The sequence below is a fragment of the Vulpes vulpes genome, chromosome 8, assembly GCF_048418805.1.
Source record: "Vulpes vulpes isolate BD-2025 chromosome 8, VulVul3, whole genome shotgun sequence".
NCBI lineage: Eukaryota > Metazoa > Chordata > Mammalia > Carnivora > Canidae > Vulpes > Vulpes vulpes.
In genome coordinates this window covers 42,414,942-42,440,118 of record NC_132787.1, presented here as the reverse complement: position 1 = coordinate 42,440,118, position 25,177 = coordinate 42,414,942, and the positions used below count along the sequence as shown (strand labels likewise).

Sequence of the window (25,177 nt, the reverse complement as noted above, 5' to 3'; positions counted from 1 at the left end):
TACTAAAATTGAAATGTAGGACGCCTGGGTGGCTCAGCGGTTAAGCGTCTGCCTTCAGCCCAGGGTGTGATCCTGGAGACCCGGCATCCAGTCCCGTATCGTGCTCCCTGCATGAAGCCTGCTTCTCCACCTGCCTGTGTCTCTGCCTCTGTGTGTGTCTCTCATGAATAAGTAACTAAAAATCTTTAAAAAAAAAAACTAAAATTGGAATGTTAGAAGATTAGTATAGCTCCTGTGCAAGGATGACACTCAAATTAATGAAGCATTCCATAATTTGCAACTAATGTAACATTGGTTGTCAACTATACTTCAGTATATACTTTTTTATATACTTAAATAAGCTGGGGGAGCCTAGGTGGCTCAGTTGGTTAAGTGTCTGCCTTTGGCTCAGGTCATGATCCCAGCGCAAGGCATGATGCCAGGTCCTGGGATCCAAGCCTCTGTCAGGTTCCTTGTTGGGGGGGAGGAGGGGTTCTGCTTCTCCCTCCCCCTGCTCTTGCCCCCTTGCTCGCATTCTCCGTCTCTCTCCCTCTCAAATAAAATCTTTTAAAATTTAAAAATAATTTTTTTAAAAAGCTAGCTAACTAAGCACATGCATTCATTACCTCTTCTTCCTGAGACCCGTTAAAATGATACGAAACTCATACATCATAGAAAGTGGGAAGAGACCACCAAGACATAATTTTTTCTTAATTTATACACCAAGTGAGTACAGTCTGACTAAACAAAATGAAAGAAACTGTAATGTGTAATAGATGCAGGAGGTGCTACAGCCAATAGGGAAGTGAAATAAACATTTCTATATAGAAGAGAAGAACCCTTCCTTATCTTGGATACAGTACCCTAGGCATTTATTCCAGGCTAAAAATCAAGAGTTCTCATAATCTCTGGGGAGGAGCTGGGTGGCTATTTGAGCATTTAATGTCTAAGAGTAAAGCAGTCTTCATTCTGGCACAATAGCTATTTCTCTACCCACTCACCCCTGAGTGAAGTTGTACAATTTGGCAAGACCCTCCCAAGTTCACAAGGTTTCTAATCAGCATTCCAATTACTTCATCTTAAACATAAACAGACAACCAAGGATTAGATTATTTGATATTTAAAAGCAGTTTCAATTTAGGGAGAGGGAAGAAAGATAAACAGAAACAGTGGCCATAGAGGAAATAGAGAAACTTCACAGAACTTGAAAAATAATTAGTATACTCATGGACTTTTTCATTACACCTGTGAACAAGAATATCATATTCAGTATACTTAGATGAAGTATTTTATTTATTTATTTATCCATGAATAAAAGGTAGGTCTTGAAATCATAAATAAGAAATCTCCAAAATTATCAATTCACTTGAAGTGTTAAAAGATTAAGTGAATGAAATTTTTTAAAATAGGAGAAATACAGGGGCACCTAGATAGCTCAGTCAAAAAAGCACACGATTCTTGATCTCCCAATCATGAGTTTGAGCCCCATGTTGGATGTAGAGATTACGTAAATAAATAAATAAATAAACTTTAAAAGAAGAAGAAGGGACACCTGGGTGGCTCAGCAGTTGAGCATCTGCCTTTGACTTAGGGTGTGACCCTGGGCCTGGGGATTAAGTCCCGCATCGGTGGACACCGAACCTATACATATACAATGGAATATTACTCAGCCATTAGAAACTACAAATACCCACCATTTGCTTCAATGTGGATGGAACTGGAGGGTATTATGCTGAGGAAGTAAGTCAATCGGAGAAGGACAAACATTATATGGTCTCATTCATTTGGGGAATATAAAAAATAGTGAAAGGGAATAAAGGGGAAAGAAGAGAAAATGGGAAATATCAGTGAGGGTGACAGAACATGAGAGACTCCTAACTCTGGGAAACAAACAAGGGGTGGTGGAAGGGGAGGTGGGTGGGGGGTTGGGGTGACTGGGTGATGGGCACTGGGGGGGGCACTTGACGGGATGAGCACTGGGTGTTATGCTATATGTTGGCAAATCAAACTCCAATAAAAAAATTATATACAGGGGCAGCCTGGGTGGCTCAGCGGTTTAGCGCCGCCTGCAGCCCAGGCCCTGATCCTGGAGACCCAGATCCAGTCCCACGTCAGGCTCCCTGCATGGAGCCTGCTTCTCCCTCTGCCTGTGTCTCTGCCTCTCTCTCTCTCTGTGTCTCTCATGAATAAATAAAATCTTAAAAAAAAAAAAAAAGTAATTCTACTTCTGTGATTAAATCTTCCTTTAAAAATATATATATATATTTATATACAAAAAAAAAAAAAAGGAAAAAAGAGATCTGTAGATCAGAGCACTTGGAGTGCTTGTTGAAGCCAAAAATGTCCTACCCCCATCCCCACTCACCTCACCACCAATTTTGATTCATTAGATATGGAATAAAATTGGAAAATATGCATTTAAAAAAAAAAGTCCCACATCGGGCTCTATGTAAGAAGCCTGCTTCTCCTGCCTATGTCTCTGCTTCTCTCTGTGTCTCTCACGAATAAGTAAATAAAATCTTTTTTAAAATAAAAAATAATAAAAGAAGAAAATCAATCCAAGAGGACTCATATTACAAGAGAAAGCAAAGTAAATAAAAGATGGAAAATTACGAAAAAAATAATGGAAGAAAACTTCCCAGAGCTTAAAGTGTCTACTAGTGCAGAGCAATAACAAAGAAAAAACCTTGTAAAATGTTGAAGTTCAAACATTATACCATTATTGATGATATAAAGGTAAAAATAGAGTGGACAGTTAAAGATATGGAACTTAGGGAGAAAAGATACAAGTAAAGATAAAAGTATTCATACAAGTAAAGATAAAAGTATTTAAGAGATTATTATTGGCAGAACTTTTCTGGTTTTAAAAAGCATGTTAGAAGTAGAAAAAGTAACCAATGGAGGAACAAGGAATTGTTAGTCTATTTTGAGAGGGTAGGAAGACACAAGAAACAGGATTTATAAGTAAGCTAAATCATCATTAATCTAGGTAGTTCATCAAGAAATGGTAGCAGAAGACTTAAAGTATTATAATGGCAATACTCCCCTATTCTTCTGCAGATTCTATGCAATACTATTAAAATCTCAGCAAACACTTATTCTTCCTGATTTCAAAACTGACTACAAAACCACAGTGATCTAGGGATGTCTGGGTGGCTCAGCGGTTGGGCATCTGCCTTCGGCTCAGTGCGTGATCCTGGACTTCTGGGATCAAGTCCCACATCAGGGTCCCTGCATGGAGCCTGCTTCTCCCTCTGCCTGTGTCTCTGCCTCTCTATCTCTCTGTGTCTCTCATGAATAAATAAATAATTTTAAAAAAACAAACCCACAGTGATCTAGATAATGTAATACTGGAAAAGTGGTGGACATATATACCAGTGAAATAGAATTTAGTATTCAGAAATAACATGCATTTACGAACAATTTTTAATAAAAACATCAAGACAGGTCAATGAGAAAAGAATAGTCTTTTCAACAGAGTGTTGTAACAGTTGTATATCTAAATGCAAAAGAATGAAACTGGACCCCTGCCTCACCCATACAAAATTTAATTCAAAATGGACCATAGGGGATGCCTCGTTGGCTCAGAAGTTAAGCGTCCACCTTCAGCTCAGGGTATGATCCTGGAGTCCTGGGATGGAGTTCCACATCGGGCTCCCTGCATGGAGCCTGCTTCTCCCTCTGCCTGTGTCTCTGCCTCTCTCCATGTCTCTCATGAATTAAGTAAAATCAAAAAAAATTTTTTTAATCATTTTTTTAAAATTTTTAATAAAAAAATAAAAAATAAGTAAAATCTTTTTTTAAAAATGGATCATAGATCTAAATATAAATGTTAATACTATAGTACTGGGCAGCCCTGGTGGCTCAGCGGTTTAGCGCCACCTTCAGCCCAGGGCGGGATCCTGGAGACCCAGGATCGAGTCCCACATCAGGCTCCCTGCATGGAGCCTGCTTCTCCCTCTCCCTGTGTCTCTGCCTCTCTCTCTCTCTCTCCCCCTCTGTCTCCCATGAATAAGTAAATAAAATATTTTTAAAACATAAGATAAAAATAAAACTATAGTACTTTCAGAGAAAATATAGGTATATTTCTGTGTGACCTTGGATTAGGCAATAGTTTTTTAGCTATAAAACCAAACATACAAGTGACAAAAGAAAAAAAAATAGGAAAATTAGACCTCACCAAAATGGAAAACTTTTGTATTATTCAACCTTAAAAAGGAAGGAAATCCTAGCATGTTACAATGTAGCGCTCATTTCGGCAGCATATATACATGTTACAATATGAATGAATCTTGGAGACCTTATGCCAAGTGAAATAACCCACCCACAGAAGGCCTGTATATTGTACAGTTCCATCTATATAAGATACCTAGAGTACTCAAATTCATAGAGTCAGAAAGTAAAAAGGTGATTGCCAGGGGCTTGGGGGAAGAAGAATATGGAGTTAGTGTTTAGGAATTAGAGTACTTTGCATACTTCAGTTTGGAAAGATGAAGTTCTGGGTATGATGGTGGTAATGATTGCATCTCAATACAAATGCACTTAATGCCATACAATTGTACACTTAAAAATGGTTAAAATGGTAAATTTTATGTTGTATATATTTTACCACAATAAAAAAAATTTATCTCTTGTACTTCAAGTACACTGGTTTGGACTGAATTGTGTTCCTTCAAAGTTCCTCACTCTTTCCCAAACCCTCAACATATTTGAAGAAAGGCCTTCCAAAGGTAATTAAATTTAAATGAAGTTGTAAGAGTGAAACCTTAATCCAATAGGACTAGTGTCCTTGTAGGAAGAGGAAGAGACACTTGGGGGATAAGCATAAAGCAAAGGCTTCATGAGGACACAACCAGAAGATGGCCATCTGCAAGATGGCCAAACCTACTAGCACCTTGATCTTGGATACCCAGCCTCCAGAACTGTGAAAAATAAATTTTTGCTGTTGAATGAGATTTTGTTATGATATCCCTACCAGACTAATGCAGATTTTGACACTGAGAAGTGAGGTGTTGCTCCAACAAATAGTTTAAAAATGTGGAAGTAGGGCAGCCCCAGTGGCTCAGCAGTTAGCGCTGCCTTCAGTCTAGGATGTGATCCTGGGGTCCTGGGATCAAGTCCCATGTCCCCATGTCCGGCTCCCTGCATGGAGCCTGCTTCTCCCTCTGCCTCAACCTCTCTCTCTCACTCTCTCTCTCTCTGTCTCTCATGAATAAGTAAATTTTTTTTTTTTTTTAATGTGGAAGTAGCTTTGGAATTGGTTTGTGAATAGAGGCTGGAAGATTTTTGAGGTTCATGTTAGAAAAGGCCCAGATTGCCTTTGAAGAGAGACTGTTGTTTCAAAAATGGATATTTAGGGCAGCCCAGGTGGCTAGCGGTTTAGCACCACCTTCAGCCCAGGGCGTGATCCTGGAGACCCGGGATCGAGTCCCACGTTGGGTTCCCTGCATGGAGTCTGCTTCTCCCTCTGCCTATGTCTCTGCCTGTCTCTTTGTGTCTCTCACGAATAAAATTATATATATATATATAGTTGGTTTTTTTTGAAGGGTGGGATTTGGAGAGTTTCTGGGATGGTGAACACGTGGAGGTACGGAAAAGTGATGCACCTAGAGAGGGCACTGTACCTTGCCCAATGCCTCTCTTCCATCTGGCTGTTCCTGAGTTATATCCTTTTGTAATAAACTGATATTCTACTAAGAAAGATGTGTCTCTGAGTTCTGTGAACCACTCCAGGAAGTTCTCAACCCTAGGGAGAGGGTCATGGGAACCTCTGATTTACAGCCAACTGGTCAGAAGTACAGATAACAATCTGAACTTGCAGATGGCATCCTGAGTTGGAGGGGATCACTGGAACCTCCAATTTGTGGCCAGTTGGCCAGAGACACAGGTAATAACATAGGCTTGCATCTGGCATATGAAGGAGCAGGGAAAAGAGTAGTAGGACAGCACTCTTGTGGGACTGAGCCCTTAATCTGTGGAATCTGATATTATCTCTGGGTAGATACTGTCAGAATTGAATTGCATTGTAAGATATCCAACAGGTTTCTGGAAAATTGCTCCTTGGTGATGTGGGAAACCCCCCCACACACACACATGTTGGAATTGGGCACAGTACCTAATTACTATCCATATTACAAAAAGAAAAGGTATATTCTAGAAAGCACACCAAAGGGGTGGCTGGAAAATTGTATGATAAAGAGTTCATGGGTGCTGTAGGGTCCAAGGGCAGGCTGCCTGAGGGCAGGCTGCCTGAAGACAGGCCACTTTGGCATGAACACTGTTTTGAATTAAACACAATGGAAACCCAGTAGATTCATAAAAAGCTTTTCACCTCCCCCTCAACTGACTCTTTGAACCAGGAAAAGAGCTATTAATAGAGACTTCTCTTTACCTAAGAAACTTACCTACATAATAAGGTAACCTTGGTTTTCCAAGCATCTTTCAACTTCCTGCTAATGGTCTTTCCCCACTTTGGATCCTCAGATACCTTCCCTTTGTTCATACAAGCATCATATTGCTTCACTGTCTTTGGAAAATCCATGTCTATGTGGATTCCCTGTATGTATGCTATTAAATTTGATTTTCCTTTGTTAATCTGTCTCCTATCAATTTGATTCTTAGCCCAGCCAAAAGGACATTAAAGGTAGAGAAAATTCTTCCTCCTGATAGTGTGATTCATAGATTTAATCAGCCATCTCAGAAGTATCCAGGAATAGCGATGGAACTGTCAGCTTGGAATAAAGGGGACAGAGTCAACAAAATAAAGGAATCCTGTTGGACTTCTGGGATTCCACAGAATAAAAAAATTGAACTATGTGGTTGCCAGTCCCCATTATCCTTAAAGAAAAGGGAGGAATAGCACCAAAAGCTGTTCAGAAATAAGCATAACTGTCACTCCTACCATGAGTCTGGAGGATACAGGTCTAGGAGGTCAAGTCTGTATCTTCAGTTTTAGTGGGTCAGGCTGCTACCAACCAGTCCCTCAGGAACAAAGTTATTGCCCAGTAACAAGAAGATGATGCTGCCACCCCTGGAGCTCCAGAGGCAAAGCTTTGAGCCAAAGGAGATTTCTCTTGAGCCTTAAAATCTAATGGAATTATCTTGCTAAGTTTTGGACTTCCTTTGGATCCACACCCCCCCCCCTTTCTTCTTTCTGATTTCTCTCTTTTATTATTATTACTTTTTAAGATTTTGTTTATTTGTCAGAGAGAAAGAGTGTAAGCAGGCAGAATAGCAGGCAGAGGGAGAAGCAGGCTCCCTGCTGAGCAAGAAGCTGGATGCTGGACTCTGGACTCAATCTCAAGAGCCTGGGATCATGACCTGAGCTGAAGGCTGATGCTTAACTGACTGAGCCACGCAGGCATCCTGATTTCTCTTTTAAAATATGAATGTTGTAGTAGCAAATTAGTTCTGAATTATGAAACGTTTGCTATTTAGCAAGCTAGCAAATGATGCACATATTTTGTTTTTCATGTACTGGGCAATATAAGTGAAATTAAATCTGTCCTTTTTCCCCTCTTGAATGAGGTTTCCATGTTTGGAAAAAAGACTTGCACTGTTGCATATGTTCTGGGGACATAGACTTCTCATAATTTCAACTTAGGGGCACTTAAAGATTTTTTCCTATTGGAACACTTTTACACTTTCTGATGTATAGTACTTGAAGTTCTTGCCAGAAAATTGCTTTTGAGTTTTGAAGGCTTTATTCGAACTACTTTTAAATAAGTGGTTTATTGTCAGTGCTGTGTTTCATTTTGTTTTATAGAATATTTTTCCTCTACCCTTTTATTTCTTTCCTTCCCATTTTAAACATATATATAATTTCCAATCCAGGATATTGCCTTGCCACCCACGAAAACTGTTCTGGCACCAAAAGTAATGAGAAATGTTCAGTGTATTAGAAAATTAGAGTAAGGAGCCACTCAGCTTCAGTTTTTACATACCATGAATAAAACATTAAAACATCACATGGAGAAGTTTACATGGTGATTGTTCACCTGCAGTACTGCAGACTTTTAACATTTTGTATCCTTTTCAGTGAACCAGAGTAAAAATATTCATTGACCATTATGGTTATTTGCTGATTTTTTTTTGATGGTAATCTATCCTTATGACACTATTGCAACCAAACTGGCTTTACCATCTTCGCTTTAGCAGTTATCGAAGACAATGGATTATCATCTTTATTACTATACTGTCTTAAGCATTATATGCTAGTAGAATCTAGTTTAATTGTTTCAGGTGGAAAAGTATTTGAATTTCCATTTTGAATGTGTTTGGACTAAACAAACAATAAACCACTGATGTCTGCAGCATTTATCTATGTCCCTAATTTAATCTGTAGGTTTGTGTTCCAGAGTATTTTCTCCCAATTGCATTTCATACAACTTAAGTAAAAATAAGTAATTGTTCTAAAACAAAAACAAAAAACACACAAAACATTTTTTTTTAAATTTTAATTTATTTATGTATTATAGTCACACAGAGAGAGAGAGAGGCAGAGACACAGGCAGAGGGAGAAGCAGGCTCCATGCACCGGGAGCCTGATGTGGGATTCGATCCCGGGTCTCCAGGATTGCACCCTGGGCCAGAGGCAGGCGCTAAACCGCTGCGCCACCCAGGGATCCCCACAAAACATTTTTTAAATAAAATGCAGGTGCCCGAGTGGCTCAGTCAGTTAAGCATCTGCCTTGGGTTAAGGTAATGATCCCAGGGCCCTGGGATTGAGTCCAAATCCCCATTTGGGCTCCCAGCTCAGTAGAGAGTCTACTCCTCCCTCTCCCAACCTTCCTGCCTGTGTGCACTTGCTCTCTCTCTTTCTAATATAAATAAATAAATAAATCTTGAAAAACATAAAATGGAAATGTCTGTGCATGCCTATCTCGCCATTCTATCTTGGAAGCACAGAATTTCTGTTTCACAGGCTCAAAGCTGAAAGAAGAATTTGCCTCAGGATCAATCATATTTCAAGTCTCATCCATACCTGGTTGAGATGATATTTAGATGAAGCTTTTGACATAGAGCTGCTTCTGGGTTAAGAATTTGGTATTAGGGTGCATGTATTTCGCATTTTAAAAAGATATAAATTTTGGGTACCCAGAAGGTAGAGTTGTTTGGGACAGAACTGTGTTCTCCTAATATTTATATGTGGAAGCTTTAACCCACAATGTGGCTATATTTGAAGACAGGGCCTTTTAAAAAGTGATAAAGGGGCACCCCCGGTGGCGCAGCGGTTTAGCGCCGCCTGCAGCCCGGGGTCTGATCCTGGAGACCCTGAATCGAGTCCCGCGTCAGGCTCCCTGCATGGAGCCTGCTTCTCCCTCTGCCTGTGTCTCTGCCTCTCAGTCTCTCTCTCTCTCTCTCTCTCTCTCTCTCTCTCTCTGAATAAATAAAAATTTAAATAAATAAATAAATAAATAAATAAATAAATAGTGATAAAAGGGGCAGCCTCGGTGGCGCAGCAGTTTAGCGCCGCCTGCAGCCCAGGGCGTGATCCTGGAGACCCTGGATGGAGTCCCGTGTCGGGCTCCCTGCATGGAGCCTGCTTCTCCCTCTGCCTGTGTCTCTGCCTCTCTCTCTCTGTCTCTATGAATAAAAGAATAAAATCTTAAAAAAAAAATAAAAATAAAAGGTGATAAAGGTTAAATTAGGTCATATCCAGTCTGTAGTATTTTGTTATGGCAGCCCTAGTAGACTAACTCAGACACTACCAGGAAAGTGAAATGACAGCACACAGAATGGGAAAAAATTTTACAAACCGTATATCTGATATAATATCTAGAATATATAAGTAACTCTTAAAATTCAATGATAAAAAGACAACCCCATTTTAAAAAATGGGTACAAAATGTGAACAGATATTTCTCCAAATATATATACAAATAGGCAAAAAGGAAACTTTGTGAAAATTATGCACACCATTTCTTTTTTTTTTTTTTTCCTATTGTTAACTGTGCACACCATTTCTGCTTGTATACCACAGTCAGTGTTTGCTCAAGCAAACTGGAAATACTGGAAATACAGCTTTTGTTGTGAATGATCATGGATCCATCAAAATTAAGAAGTTTTTTTTTTAATTAAGAAGTTTTATAATTAAATATGGAGAAAGTGACTAAGGAATGACAATTATCCATCTCTGCCACAAACCTCTACCTAGAAAGCAGCACAGAGACACAAGGAGATGAAAATGTGACAGGCCAAGGACATGAGGCAGTTCCCTAATTTAAATCTACTTAGAGGGGATGCCTGTGTGGCTCAGCAGTTGATCTTCTACCTTTGGCTCAGAGTGTGATCCTGGAGTCCCAGGATCAAGTCTCACATCGGGCTCCCCTGCAGGGAGCCTGCTTCTCACTCTGCCTGTGTCTCTGCCTCTCTCTGTGTCTCTCATGAATAAATAAATAAAATCTTAAAAAAAAAAAAATCTGCTTAGAGTCCCAGAAGGAGAATCAAGAGAATGGAGGTGAAAAAAATAAAAAATAAAAAAAGAGAGAATGGAGGTGAGCTTATATCCATATAATGAATGAGGATTTTCCATATTGATAAAAAACATAAATCCACACATCAGAAGTCACTAAGAATACTAAGTAAAAAGAAAATCTAACCCAGAAAATTCCAGCGAAACTGACAACATAAAAGACAATACTTTTTCTTTCTTTCTTCCTTTTTTTTTTGACAACATTTTTTTTGGCATATTTTTTATTGGAGTTCAATTTGCCAACATATAACACCCAGTGCTCAGCCTGTCCAGTGGCCCACTCAGTGCCGGTCACCCAGTCACCCCGTCTCCCCGCCCACCTCCTTTTCCACTACCCCTTGTTTGTTTCCCAGAGTTAGGAGTCTCTCATGTTCTGATACCCTTTCTGACATTTTCCACTCATTTTCTCTCCTGTCCCCTGACAAAATATTTTAAAATCAATTTCATTTCTTTTCCTAAGGGCTGCTGTAACACAGTGCCACAAACCAGGTGGCTTAATATAACAGAAACTTATTGTTTCACAGTTTTGAAGTCTAGAAGTCCAAAAACAAGGTGTCACAAGGTCATGCTTCCTCTGAACTGATAGGATAAAATCCTTCCTTGTTTCTGATGATTTGCTAGCAATCTTTGTCATTCTTTGTCTCAGAGCTGCAAAACCTCAATCTCTGCCTCCATCATGTGTTATCTCTTCATACATCTGTGTCTCTGCATCTCTTTTCCTCTCCTAAAAGGACACCAGTCATATTGGATTAATGGACTACTCATCCAATATGACCTTACTTAACTAATTATATCTTCAATTGTCTATCTCAAAATAAGGTCACATTCTTAGGTACTAGGGCTTAAGGCTTTAATATACCTTTTTGAGTGATACAATTCAACCCATAACATCAGACTGAAAAAAAAAAATCAGCTTATTTACAAAGTCATAGTAATTAGAATAACAGCAGACTTGTTAACACAATAGGGAAGCCAGAAGCCAGGATAATATCTTCAAGTGCTGAGATAAAATAACTGTCATCTAGTAACACTACTTTTTAATTTTTTTAAAGTTAAATTCAATTAGCCAACATATAGTACATTATTAGTTTCAGAGGTAGAGCTCAGTAATTCATGAGTTGTGCGTAACACCCAGTGTTCATCCCATCACATGCCCTCCTTAAGTAACACTATTTTATAAGACTAAGGACAAAATAAAGACATTTCAAATAAACCAGAGCACAGGGTTTATTACTAGTTGATCTTCACTGAAGGGAAGGATAAATGATACTTCAGAAAAAAATAATCCTAGAAAAAGTTCTGAAAGACAGGAATATGGTGATCAAAGAAATTAGTGAACACGTGGAGATATCTAAATACACATAGTTTGTAACTTTCCAAAGCTGATTGAAGAAGAAATAGTAAGCCTGAATGTTTCTATAACAAAGAAATTTGAGGGGTACCTGGGTGGCTCGGTCGGTTGAGTGTCTGCCCCGGCAACGGGCTCCCTGTTCAGTGGAGAGCCTGCTTCTCTCTCCACCTCTGCTTGTGCTCTCTCTCTTTCTTGCCCTCTCTCAAATAAATAAATAAAATAAATCTTAAAAAAAAAAATTTGATTGGTAGTAAAAACTCTTTTATTTAAGAAAAAAAAGTCCACAAGTTTTTACAAATCGGTTCTACAAAATATTTAAGGAGCAAAGCATTTTAAACTTATTTTCAACTCTTCCAGAGAATTTATAAAAAACAGAATTAGAGAGAAAATGCCCAGTCCCACTCATTTACTGAAGTTAATAAAATATTAATACCAAAGCCCTACAAGGGCAATATAAGAACATTAAATTAGGGATCCCTGGGTGGCGCAGCGGTTTAGCGCCTGCCTTTGGCCCAGGGCGCAATCCTGGAGACCCAGGATCGAATCCCACGTCGGGCTCCCAGTGCATGGAGCCTGCTTCTCCCTCTGCCTATGTCTCTGCCTCTCTCTCTCTCTCTCTCTGTGACTATCATAAATAAAATAAAATTAAAATTAAAAAAAAAGAACATTAAGTTATAGAGCAATACTCATGAAGAAGGGTACAAAAAAATAAGTTAGTAGCAAACCAAATATGACAATATATTTAAAAGATAATGTATTATACCTAGGTTGAGTTTACCCAAGTGTACAAATATATTGTAATATTTGAAAATTAATGTAATTTACCACATTAAGATATTAAAGAAAAATAGTCTATCAATAGGTACACAAAATAATATTTGGTAAAATCCAATACACATTTCTGATAAAAAAAAATTCTAGCAAAACACCTCCTATCCTAGCAATATACCTCCCTGCTGGGGCCTAAGAGGAACGAGAGGCTGTGGAGTATGGTAGCTGTGTATGCCCTCCACTCTGTGTCCTACTGGCCTCAGCTCCCTGCCTGGCCAGCCCTCCATAATCACAGAGATTAGGAAGCAGCTGCCTGAACTATTTTCCAAAGGATAAACATTACAAGGCGTTGAGATTGAGTATGGCAGCTCATCAAGAAAATCCTATTTTAAAAAAAAAATTATTTTTAAGTAATCTCTACACCCAGGCTCACAATCTCTACACTCAGACTCACAATTCTGAGTTTAAGAGTCTCAAAAAAAAAAAAGGGGGGGGTCTCATGCTCTACCAACGGAGTCATCCAGGCACCCCAAGAAAATCCTATTGGTCTGTGGGGAGCACAACTTTCAGCAGCCACTAGGGATGCTGCTGTTCAGGTGCCATCTGAAATCAATTCTTTCTAAGGTTTTGTGTCTTTTCTCTGCAGTGAACTGCAAAGTAAACTCAAACACAGCACTTCTGAATACAGCCCAATGGAAATATAGAAGAGGGAATTCTAAGTAAAGCTTGTCGGGAGTATAGCCCAGCCCACGTGGACACTGTCTCTGTTGTTGCTGCTCTGAACTCAGACCTGTGTGTCTCCAGAGAAAAAGATAAGACAGTTGTGGCCAAAACTGGAAAATCGGAAATGTGATCAAAGGCTCAGAGGACATTAATGAAAGAAATCACTAAGGTAGCCTGTATTCACAAATCAAGCCAGTTCTTCAGCGTCTGTTGTGACAGGATGGTCATGATGTGGAACTTGTGTGGTCCTTCACAACCAAGGCAACAGTTCTCCGTAATGCCACGGTGGTCACTGGATTGGCTGTGACTCCAGGCATGTCACATCTGGGCCCTGGCTTTTGGGACAACACCCTGCTTCTGTGGGATGTTGGGACGGGACAGTGCACAGAGAGAGCCTCCATTTCCAGGAACCTGCTCACTTACCTGTGCTGGGTCCCCTAAGAACCACAGACTTCTAAGGATAAAACCATCAGATTATGGGACAGTTGGGGCTGCAGATACCTCATACATTTCTTGCAAAGCAGCATATTCAGACTTACTTTGAGGTCAGTGAGGACAAACACAAGTGTATCTCCTGCAGCAATGGCTTTGGAGGGAAGGCTCCAAATGTGAAGCCACATTGTGGAAGCTAAGGCAGACGTGGAACAGAATATGAGAATATAAGAGGCATTTTCAGATTGTTGCATCTTGTGTCTTTCTACCAAGCGTGTTGGCCTTCATGCCTATCATTGCTACTTCATCATATGACTGCAAAGTGACAACTGGGAACCAGTATACTGGAGCCTGCCTGTTCACCTTGTCTCTGGATAGATTAGGACCTTTGACTTCCCTGGTTGTTGGTGACACTGTCTCCTTATGATATGCAAGTTTCAGCAGGGGAATTCATCTACTCAGAGGGCTGAGGGCTGGAACTGTAGGAAGTGGCAGCCTTGTGAGGCCAGAAGATGTTTCACTGGACAATATCAACCATGGCAAGTCAAAAACAAAAACAAAGGCAAAGAAACCTCTTAGCAAAACAATTACAGAGGAGAAATTTAATCTAATACAAAGCTATTTTGGGGGTACCTGGGTGGTTTAGTCGGTTAAGCATTCAATTCTTGGTATCAGCTCAGGTCTTGGTCTCAGGGTTTTGAGTCCAAGCCCCATGTTGGGCTCCATGCTCAGTGTGGAGCCTACTTAGGAAAAAGACCAATTATTTCTAAAAATGCTTAAAGTAAAAAATAATAATTTAAAAATAAATAAAAATGCTCATAGCAAACATTACATTTAGTGGGAAAACATTAAAATCATTCTCTTTAAAATCAGGAACAAGACAAAGCCACTATTGTCTCTTCCACTTAACATTATATCATTGTTCTAAATAGCATACTAACATAAGAACAGAAATAAAGTTTAAATATATATATTCTAATAACTACAAAGAAATTTTTAAAATTTTTATTTATTTATTCATGAGAGAGAGAGAAAGAGAGGCAGAGACACAGAGGGAGAAGCAGGCTCCATGCACAGAGCCTGATGTGGGACTTGATCCCGGGACTCCAGGATCATGTCTTGAGCTGAAGGGAGGTGCTTAACTGCTGAGCCACCCAGGCTCAGCAAAGAAATTTTGAAAAAAAAAAGAAAAGAAAAGAAAAGAAATTTTGAAAATTACTTAGATTTTTTTGTTGATGACATCAATGGAATAGTAATTCTGAAATTATTTTGTCTTTGTTGTAGGATAGAGAAAACAAGTAAATATATTATTATGAGGAATGGTGCTTTATACTGTTGGACAGCAATAATAGTAATCACAGAGTCATTCTCTTGTGCCAGTTTCCCAAGCACCAGTTCCTCCAGGATGATACAAGAGCTAGGTAATAACCTGCACGTAATATATGTTGTTACATGAGAGGAATCCTAAACTCAAGGAGCCCAAATTTTTTATAATGGGCTGCAAGCAAACATGCCTAACTTTTGCCTTAGAGAGATATTTGCTTTATTACACTATGGTAATAATAAACAAGCCTGTCTTGATGGGAGACATTAGCTTCCAAGGCTGTTCGCTATCCAAATATCTTTGGATTAGGTAATCCAGAGCAGAAGGACAGTTAGTGCTTCTTCTCACAAGTCACAAAGAAGTGTGAGACCATGGAACACTATCTCACAGCAGCCAGTATATAGAACATTCTACAAAATAATTGTTCTGGAGAGGCGCCTGGCTGGCTTAGCCAGTGAAATGTGCAACTCTTGATTTCAGGGTTGTAAATTTGGGATCCACATTGGGCATAGAGATTACTTAAAATCTTTAAACAGTAACAACAAGAACAATACAATAAACAATTGTCCTGGAATCATTAAAATATTAATGTCCTAGCAAATGCTGTTAGAGTCCTGCTCATATTTCCTCAATTTACCCACTTCAGTGTGCACCCCACTCCCAGGGTTATCATTTCTTTGCCTGAGGGCTTTTTTCCTAAATATCTGCCTAAAGCTGATTTCAGGGAATTCACTTCCCCAGGAGCAGCCCTCAACCAGTGACTCACACAAGTTAGCGTGTTCCAGTTCCCTTGCCCTCTGAGTGTGAAAACTATGAGAGACATGTTTTACATTAATTCTCCGAGTTTCCCAATAGCATGAAGCAGTTTTCTTCGGTGATAATTGGCTTAATAACACATCCATTATTGTCAGCCTTCTCTCTCATCTCACTTCCCCTCTCCTCTGCTGGTGTTTCTTGAGGTCACCTCCGGGGGAAGCTACTTGCATCTGAATCCTCATCTTGGAGTCTGCTTCTGGTAGAATCCCAAATAAGACATATCCAAGTGGAAATGTCAGATATGCAATTAAATATGGAATTCAGGTGAGGCATTCAGGCAATTGTGGGTCATCAGCAAAAAAGATGATTCTCTCTTCTGATTATCTATCGCAACAAGAAAGGCCAACCTGGGATGCCTGGGTGGCTTAGTGGTTGAGCACCTTTGGCTCAGGTCGGTATCCCAGAGTCCTGGGACTGAGTCCCACATTGGGCTCCTCGCAGGAAGCCTACTTCTCCCTCTGCCTGTGTCTCTGTCTCTCTCTCTCTCTCTCTCTCTCTCTGTCTCTATCTCTCATGAATGAATAAATAAAATCTTAAAAAAAAAAAAAGAGAGAAAGAGAGAAGTTAACCTAAAATTTAGTCTCTGAAATAACTTTTTTTTTTTTTTAGCTCACAATTTTGAGAATCGGAAATTTAAGCCTGTCTCAAATGGGCAATTATTCTCCTTCACATGGCATCACCTGAGGTTACTCACTGCATGATATTCAACTGCCAGATGAGTTTTAATCCACCACAGCGCATAAAACTGAGCCAAGATGAGAACACCAAAGGCATGAGTGGAAATGAAGTCCAAACACTGAAACTTCCAACGTGGAGACCAGTGAACTGAAGAACCAGCCACAGAGGCTGAGGACTATGCCATATGCTGCTGATAAATTAATAAGATGAGGATTAACAATAGATGTTGGGGGAGGCACCTGGCTGGCTCAGTGGTCATGAGGTTAAGGCCTCATGTTGGGCTTAGAGCTTACTTTAAAAAAAATGCATAGGGGATCCCTGGGTGGCGCAGCGGTTTGGCGCCTGCCTTTGGCCCAGGGTGCGATCCTGGAGACCCGGGAGTCCCACGTCGGGCTCCTGGTGCATGGAGCCTGCTTCTCCCTCTGCCTGTGTCTCTGCCTCTCTCTCTCTCTCTCTCTCACTGTGTGCCTATCATGAATAAATAAAATTTTAAAAATTTTTAAAAAATTAAAAAATATATATATAATAGACATTGGATTAGTGATGTAAACATCAAGATGATAAGAACAGTTTATTCAGGTGGTTAAGTTGAAAGTTTGATCGGCTCAAGAGAGAATGGAAATGGAGTAGCAATGTAAGTTGTGAGAACTAGCAATTCTTTTTAAAAATTTTTTAAAAGATCTTGTTTATTTATTCATGAGAGAGAGAGAGAGAGAGAGAGAGAGGCAGAGACACAAGCAGAGGGAAAAGAAGGCTCCATGCAGGGAGCCTGATATGGGACTCAGTCCCAGGACTCCAGGATCACACCCTGAGCCGAAGGCAGATGCTCAACCAGAGCCACCCAGGAATCCTGAGAACTAGCAATTCTTTAGAGAATTTCTGCTATAAACAGGAGTGAGGAAATGCATCAGAGGCCAGTGGGAAAAGTGAGGTCAACCTTAGGTTCCTATGTATCTTTCTCCTATCCCCAAATTCCATTTGACATCATTCACTTCTGGTGACTTCTGGTTTGGGACTTGTAGGTAAAGGATGCATACTGGCTGGTTGAATAGCTTGAAATCCTCCTTTATTACCTATTTCATGTGCATAATGATAAGATAACTAAACTTGCTTTAAGTATATCCTAAAGAATTTAAATTTTTTAAAGATTTTTTTAAAAATTTATTTGAGAGAAAGAGAGACGGCATGAGCAGGGGGAGGGGCAGAGGGAGAAGCAGACTCCCTGCTGAACAGGGATGTAGGGCTCAGTCCCAGGACCCCAAGATCATGACCTGAGCCAAAGGCAGATGCTTCCTGACTGAACATTTTAAATCCAAAATTGCAGAGAAGAGTATGAGAATTTTGAGTCACTATTTGGCTGCAGATCTAACTTTACCCTCTGTATTTGAAGCTTTTTATACTTGATAAATGTCCATATTATAAATATAAAAAAAAACTTGCCACAGTAAAGTTTATGGTTATAGTTTTATGTCAGATTATAGAACCACAAGTACTGGAAGGTAGTATAGCAAAGTAGTTTTGGGTAAGGGCTCTGGAATCAGACTGCTGGGTTCACCTCATGCCTTAATTCTCCATGCTTCAATATCCTTATCTGAAGTGGAGATAATAATAGTAACTACTTCACTGCCTGAGTGGCACAATCAGCTAAGCCTCTGACTCTTGATTTCAGCTCAGGTCATGATCTCGGGGTGGTGAGATGGAGCACCACATGAGGCTTCATACTCAGCAGGGAGTCTGCTTGAGATTCTTTCTCTCTCCCTCTCCCTCTGCCCTTCCCATTCCTGTATGCATGTGCACTCATTCTCTCTCTCTTTCTCCCTAAAATAAATGAATATATCTTTTAAAGAAATCATAGTAACTATCTCACAAAGTTATTACAAGGATTAAATGAGAAAATACATGTAAAGTGCTTAGACTAGTACTTGATCACGTTAGCTAGATTATATTTACGATCATTATGCATCAGTTAGGAATGCTTTCAACTGTTAAGTAAGAAAATACCTGATTTACAGTGACTTAAATACAAAGAGTTTGTTTCTCTCACATTGCAGGCACCCTGGAGATAAGTGGTTGCTAAAATTGGTTTATTTCTACAATGCCAGAGCTTGGCTTCTCTTCCATTCCCTTGGAATTTCTTTGATGATTGCAATACCACCAATCATCACATTTCCAAACAAATATATTCTAAAGCAGAAAGCAGAGAGCAAGGAAGGGCAAAGAGATTTCTCCACGTGTGCCTTTCTCTTATTAAAGAGGAAGTCTGTGTATTGTATTGTTCTGTATTGAGTTGTGCTGTGTTGTGTTTTTCAAGAATGTCTTAGTCTGAGAAAGCCCCCTGGCCAAGAAATGGAGGTGCAGGCAGTGGGTCAGGCTGTCCTAAGTGCACAATGGTGGTATAGCCAAAGGGGGGTAGGAGTGAGGCATCAACCTGCTGTTACAGCTGTCTACATGGTGTCTGAAATCTTACATGATCAAAAACAAACTTCTGCTTTCTACCCCCAAATCCATTCTCCCCACCTCTTCCCCATCTCAGTAGAGGCAACTCCATCCTTCCAGCTACTTAGACCAAAGGCTGGCATCCTCCTAAATTCCTTTCTCTTGTCCGTCACATTTAATCTACTTTCAGAATCCAACCTCATTCATCACCCCATTATCACCACCGTGACCCAACCCACTGTGGTTTCTTGTTTGGATTATTTAAATAGTTCCCTGACTGCTCTCTGTACTTTCTTTCCCCCTCTTCACCATCCTTTTAAAACTTAGATCATATTATATTGCCTTTGTACTCAAAATACTCCAATGGCTTCCAGCCTTATTGATAGTAAAATCCAAATTCTTAGAAGGCGTATCATCCTATACAATTTGGTCCTCTCTCTTTGACCTTAATCCACTCCTCTCCTTCTAGTTCATTCTGCTCCAGTTGCACTGAGTTCTTTGCTATTTCTCAACAATGCCAAGCATGCTTTTGCTTCAAGACTTGCTCCTTCTGACGGGCACATCTTCTGCCAGATACCTTCAAGGCTTGTTTCCTCACTTCCTTCAGATCTCAGATGTCACCATCCCTGAAGCCTCCCTGATTCCCTATACAGAACAGCCAGTTCTCTACATGCAGGGACAATAAAAAAAAAAAAAAAAAAAACACACAAACAAACAAACAAGTGAACAGCCATCTTTCCATCTATTCTGTGTCCCCCTTATTGTTTCATTTTTCTCCATCTGATATACTTATATAGTATATATATATATATATATATATATATATATATATACACACACACATATATATATAATGTTTGTTTATTTTCCTTTTTTTTAAGATTTTATTTATTTATTCATGAGAGACACACACAGAGAGAGGCAGAGACACAGGCAGAGAGAGAAGCAGGCTCCATGCAGTGAGCCTGACATGGGACTCGATCCTGGACCCCAGGATCATGCCCTGAGCCAAAGGCAGATGCTTAACCACTGAGCCACCCAGTCATCCTTGTTTATTTTCTTTTTTTATGGTTTATTTTATTTATTTTATTTTATTTTATTTCTTTGAGACAGAGTTCACAGCATGAGTGGCAGAAGGAGAGGAGAAGCAGACTCCTCTCTGTGCAGGGAGCCCAATACTAGCTCCATTCCAGGACCCTGAGATCATGACCTGAGCCAAAAGCGGATGCTTAACTGACAGAGCCACCCAGGTGTCCCTTCTTTGTTTATCTTCTATCTCCTCTGAAATGTAATTTCTGTGAGGAGAGGAACTTTCTTTTTAGTCCCTGTTTTACCCCTAGTGCTTGGAACATAGTTGGTACTTAGAAAAAAATTGCTTAATGAATAAACGAATGAGCAAATAAGATTGGACATTTGGGTTGCTTCAAGCTTTATGTGTACCAAGTTTTATTTATTTTTTTATTTTTTAAAATTTATTTATGATAGTCACAGAGAGAGAGAGAGAGACGCAGAGACATAGGCAGAGGGAGAAGCAGGCTCCATGCATCGGGAGCCCGATGTGGGATTCGATCCCGGGTCTCCAGGATCACGCCCTGGGCCAAAGTCAGGCGCCAAACCGCTGCGCCACCCAGGGATCCCATGTACCAAGTTTTATGTATATTACTTCCAAATTTTATGATTAATTCCTTTGTATTTATTTCCAAAATTAGAGTATTGAAAAAAAAAAAGCATTTTTTGGCTTTTTAATATGTTATCAAATTGCTTCCCAAAATAATTAATACAATTAGATAGAGGGTACTAGTTATAAGATGCTCCTGCTAGGCATTATACTTTGAAACTTTCCCACAAATTTCATAGAAAAGACTAGCAGATTTGATTATTTTTCCATATTTTTTTAAAGTTTATTTTTTTTTTAGTAATCCCTACACCCAATATGAGGCTCGAATCCATGACCCAAGATCAAGAGTCTCATATGGGCAGCCTGAGTGGCTCCGCAGTTTAGTGCAGCCTTCAGCCTAGGGCCTGATCCTGGAGACCTGGGATTGAGTCCCGCGTTGGGCTCCCTGCATGGAGCCTGCTTCTCCCTCTGCCTGTGTCTCTGTCTCTCTCTCTCTCTGTGTCCCTCATGAGTAAATAAATAAAATCTTAAAAAAAAAAACAAAAAACAAAAACGAGTCACATGCTCTACTGACTGAGCCAGCCAGGTGACCCTCCATATTTATTTATAACCATCAATAGTATGTTTAAGTAAACTAATATAATATAATAAAAATAGTACTTTAAAAAAATTAAAATCTCATCCACAGGCTTTCTCAGGTTTATTCACCTTTGTGGCTCTGACCTAATCTTGGCTAACTATAATTAAAAGTGAACTTAATAATCTATTCTAAACACTGCTTTCTACTTTCCTCCATTAAGTGTCGTACTGGCCCCCACAAGTGTAGGATTCTAAGTCCTACTTATTAGTTTTTATCTTAGTTAAAGAGTCTCACACTAGAGGGAGAGGCCATTTTTCTGCCTTCATAACTATGCCTTATTAAAAAAATACCATGCCTCTCCTCACAATGTCTTTTGTACCCTGTAATTTATGAATGTATACATATGGATTATATGTTTCTGCTTGAGTAACTTCATATAATTATATTTTCATAGGATGAGAGTAGTTCGATACAAAGTCTCAGCAAGGAATATGCCTGGCTTTGATTATCGATAAGAAAAGTAGTTAATATAACATTAAAATTGCTATGATACCCTATCCAAACTCAGTTACTAGTTCACTTTCTTCAGATACCACCTTATCTCATGAGTCACCTACTCCTAAATGTTACTTTAAATTACCATTTGCAACCACTTCCTCCTAATGCCCGCTCCCAACTGCCTCTCTAAATCAATGTTTCATAGTTCCTACATTGTTGCTATTCTTTGTCATTTTTTAAAAATATTTTATTTTTTAAGTAATCTCTACATATAACATGGAACTCAAATTTACAACCCCAAGATCAACGTCACCCATCCAGTTGTTATTTTAACCCAACAGCTAATTATCTTTGTCAACCACCATTCCAAATAGGCCAAACTATAAGAATATCAGGAAAAATTTTGGTTAAGGTATGCCTGGGTGGCTCAGTGGTTTAGAGTGTCTGCCTTCCGCTCAGGGTGTGATCCTGGAGTCCCGGGATCGAGTCCCACATCGGGCTCCCCGCTTGGAGCCTGCTTCTCCTCCCTCTGCCTATGTCTCTGCCTCTCTCTCTCTCTCTGTGTTTCTCATGAATAAATAAATAAAATCTTTAAAAAATATATATAATAATACATACTAATAATAGTTGTTAATAATACAGACCCTGAGACATCAAGAAAATGTTAAATTATGTGTACCAATCTTCTGTAAAGAAAGCAAAGGTGTATATGATACATTTTCTGTAGATGTCTATCCAAAATATCAAATATTTAAAAATTGGGGCATGTAGGTAAAAACTAGTAATCTATGTAGTTCACATTGTGCTAAAATGCACTAATATTTTTCTTTTTTCCTTTTATTTTTTAAGTAGCCTCTACTCCCAACCTGGGGCTTGAACTCATGACCCCAAGATCAAAAGCTGAAGGCTCTACCAACTGAGCCAGCCTGGTACCCCTAATGTGCTAATATCTTCAAAAAAGAGATTGATGAGAAACTTTAACTCAGAATTTGCTCAATCCTACTTTTCAAAGCAACTATATTTAATCCTTTCAGGAATCATTTGTAGGAAACAATGGAAAAGATGGGAAAACCTGTTTACCCCAAAAGAGGTCAACTTAACATAGTGGCAATGTGAAAATTAATTTAATAAAAAAATAAATTTAGTTTAACAACTTTGTTTAGACTGATTTGGACATTTCTCTCAAAGGCCAATAATCAGTACATTTTTTAGAACAAATAGCATATTCCTCAGTGAATCCTTGTGTTTATTAATGAAAAGAAACCTTTGGCTTCTTTTTTTTAAGATTTATTAATTTGAGAGAGAGACAGCATATGCAGGTGTGTGTGCACACACAAGTTGGGGAGGGGCAGAAGGAAAGAATCTTCAAACAGACTTCCTGCTGAGCACCGAGCCCAATGCAGGGCTCCATCTCAGGACCTGTGAAATCATGACCTGAGCCAAAACCAAGAGTCAGACGCTCAACTGACTAAGCCATCCAGGTGCCCCAACCCTTTGGCTTTGTAAATAGTAAATGCAAACATTATTTCAGAAGCTCAAAAGTAGAAACAAGTGCTAATGCATATGTAATAAATTTGACTACATTGCTTTAATTCTAGTCACTGAATAACCCACTCAACAATTAAGAGTAATATTTATGATTAAAACAAAAGTCACTCTGAAAATTTTATAAAGTTAAAGAAAAATTCTCGACTTCTTTTGCTCCCAGCCTGTATCCAATTCGTCAGTAAATCTTTGAGTTATACCTTCAGAAGAAATAGTTCTGTCCAACTCTTCCATTTCCAGCTCAGGTCACTATCATCTGTCATCCAGATTCTTGAAATAAGCTTCTAACTAGTCTCCTGTATAACATCGTTGCCCCCTTTAGTTTGAACATAGCAGCAAGTAAGATCTTTTAAAATTTATAATTTAAAAATTTTATAAGTAATATCACTCTTCTGATTAAAATCCTTCCATGGCTTTCCTTCTTATGTGGAATAAATAAAACTACCATATGATCCAGCAATTCTATTTCTGGGTATTTATCCAAAGGAAGAGACAATACTAACGTGAAAAGATACTGTGCACCGCTGTGCTCATTGCAGCATTATTTTCAGCTGCCAAGACATGGAATCGACTCAGGGCTGCTGATAGCCTCGGAGGCCTCCCCATGTACCCAGAGGGCAGCAGGCCTGACCTCTGTGCCAGTCACCTACAATTTGATCCTTTGGAGACAATTGTAAATAAATGTCTCATGCCTTTTGCTCTCAAGTCTTTAAAAAAAAAAAATCCCGGTGAAAATAAATGAAACCATGCAGCTCAAACCCATGTTGTTCAAGGTCAGCTGTATAAATAAAATAGAATATTATTCAGCTACAAATAAGGAAATCCTGTAATCTGCGACAACACAGATAGATCTTGAGGTCATTATGCTAAATAAAATAAGTCAGACAGAGAAAGACAAATACTATATCATCTGATTTAGGTGTGGAATGTAAAAACAAAAACAAAAACAAAAAACCCAAAAAACTAAACTCATGGAAACAATGTAGATTGGTGGCAAAGGGGAGAAGGGGAAGGATGGCTGAGGGTGGTCAAAGGGTACAGTCTTCCAGTTATAAGATAAATAAGTTCTAGAGGCATAATATATAACATAGTGATTCTAGTTAATACTACACTGTATACTTGAAAATTGCTAAGAGAGTACATCTTAAAAGTTCTCATCACACACACACAAAAGATAACTATGTGAGATGATGAATGTGTTAACCAGCCTTTCGGTGGTAATCATTTCACAGCATATCAAATTATCACATTATACGTGTTAAATGTGTACAATGGGATAAAGATAGGGGAAAAAAAGAAAGAAAAAAACATAAATATATATTGGTTTTTGTTCTCGGTTCCCAGGACAGAAATCCTAAAACCACTGTATTTTCCTAAGTGACAAGACCACCAGCAGTATCCTTCGTTCTAATACTTGATGTTCAGGCAGCCCTGGTGGCGCAGTGGTTTAGCGCCGCCTGCAGCCCAGGGCATGATCTGGAGACCCTGGATTGAGTCCCAGGTCAGGCTCTCTGCATGGAGCCTGCTTGTGTCTCTGCCTCTCTCTCTTTCTCTCCCTGCATCTCTATGAATAAATAAATAAAATCTTTAAAAAAAAACAACAACTTGATCTTTGACTCTGGGTTCCTGACACAGAGATTTAGAAAACATGGTATTTCCTGGGTAATAGGAGTGTCTTTTTTTTTTTTTTTAAAGGCTTTATTTTTAAGTAATCTCTACACCAAATGTGCCGCTCAAACTTAGAACCATGAGGTCAGGGATCCCTGGGTGGCTCAGCGGTTTGGCACCTGCCTTTGGCCCAGGGCGTGATCCTGGAGACCCGGGATCGAATCCCACATCGGGCTCCCGCTGCATGAAGCCTGCTTCTCCCTCTCCCTCTGCCTATGTCTCTGACTCTCTCTGTGTGACTATCATAAATAAATAAAAATTAAAAAAAAAAGAACCCTGAGGTC

At 39.3% G+C, this 25,177-nt stretch overlaps 1 protein-coding gene and 2 pseudogenes across 2 annotated transcripts in view; all 3 read left to right on the top strand.

Moving 5' to 3' along the window:
• Positions 1–25,177, top strand: part of RAD52 (RAD52 homolog, DNA repair protein) — an 87,327-nt gene that overhangs the window by 1,732 nt on the left and 60,418 nt on the right. The gene's annotated exons all lie outside the window — the stretch shown is intronic.
• LOC112917628 (U6 spliceosomal RNA) lies at positions 183–277 on the top strand (annotated as a pseudogene).
• LOC112917414 (WD repeat-containing protein 31 pseudogene) lies at positions 13,291–14,341 on the top strand (annotated as a pseudogene).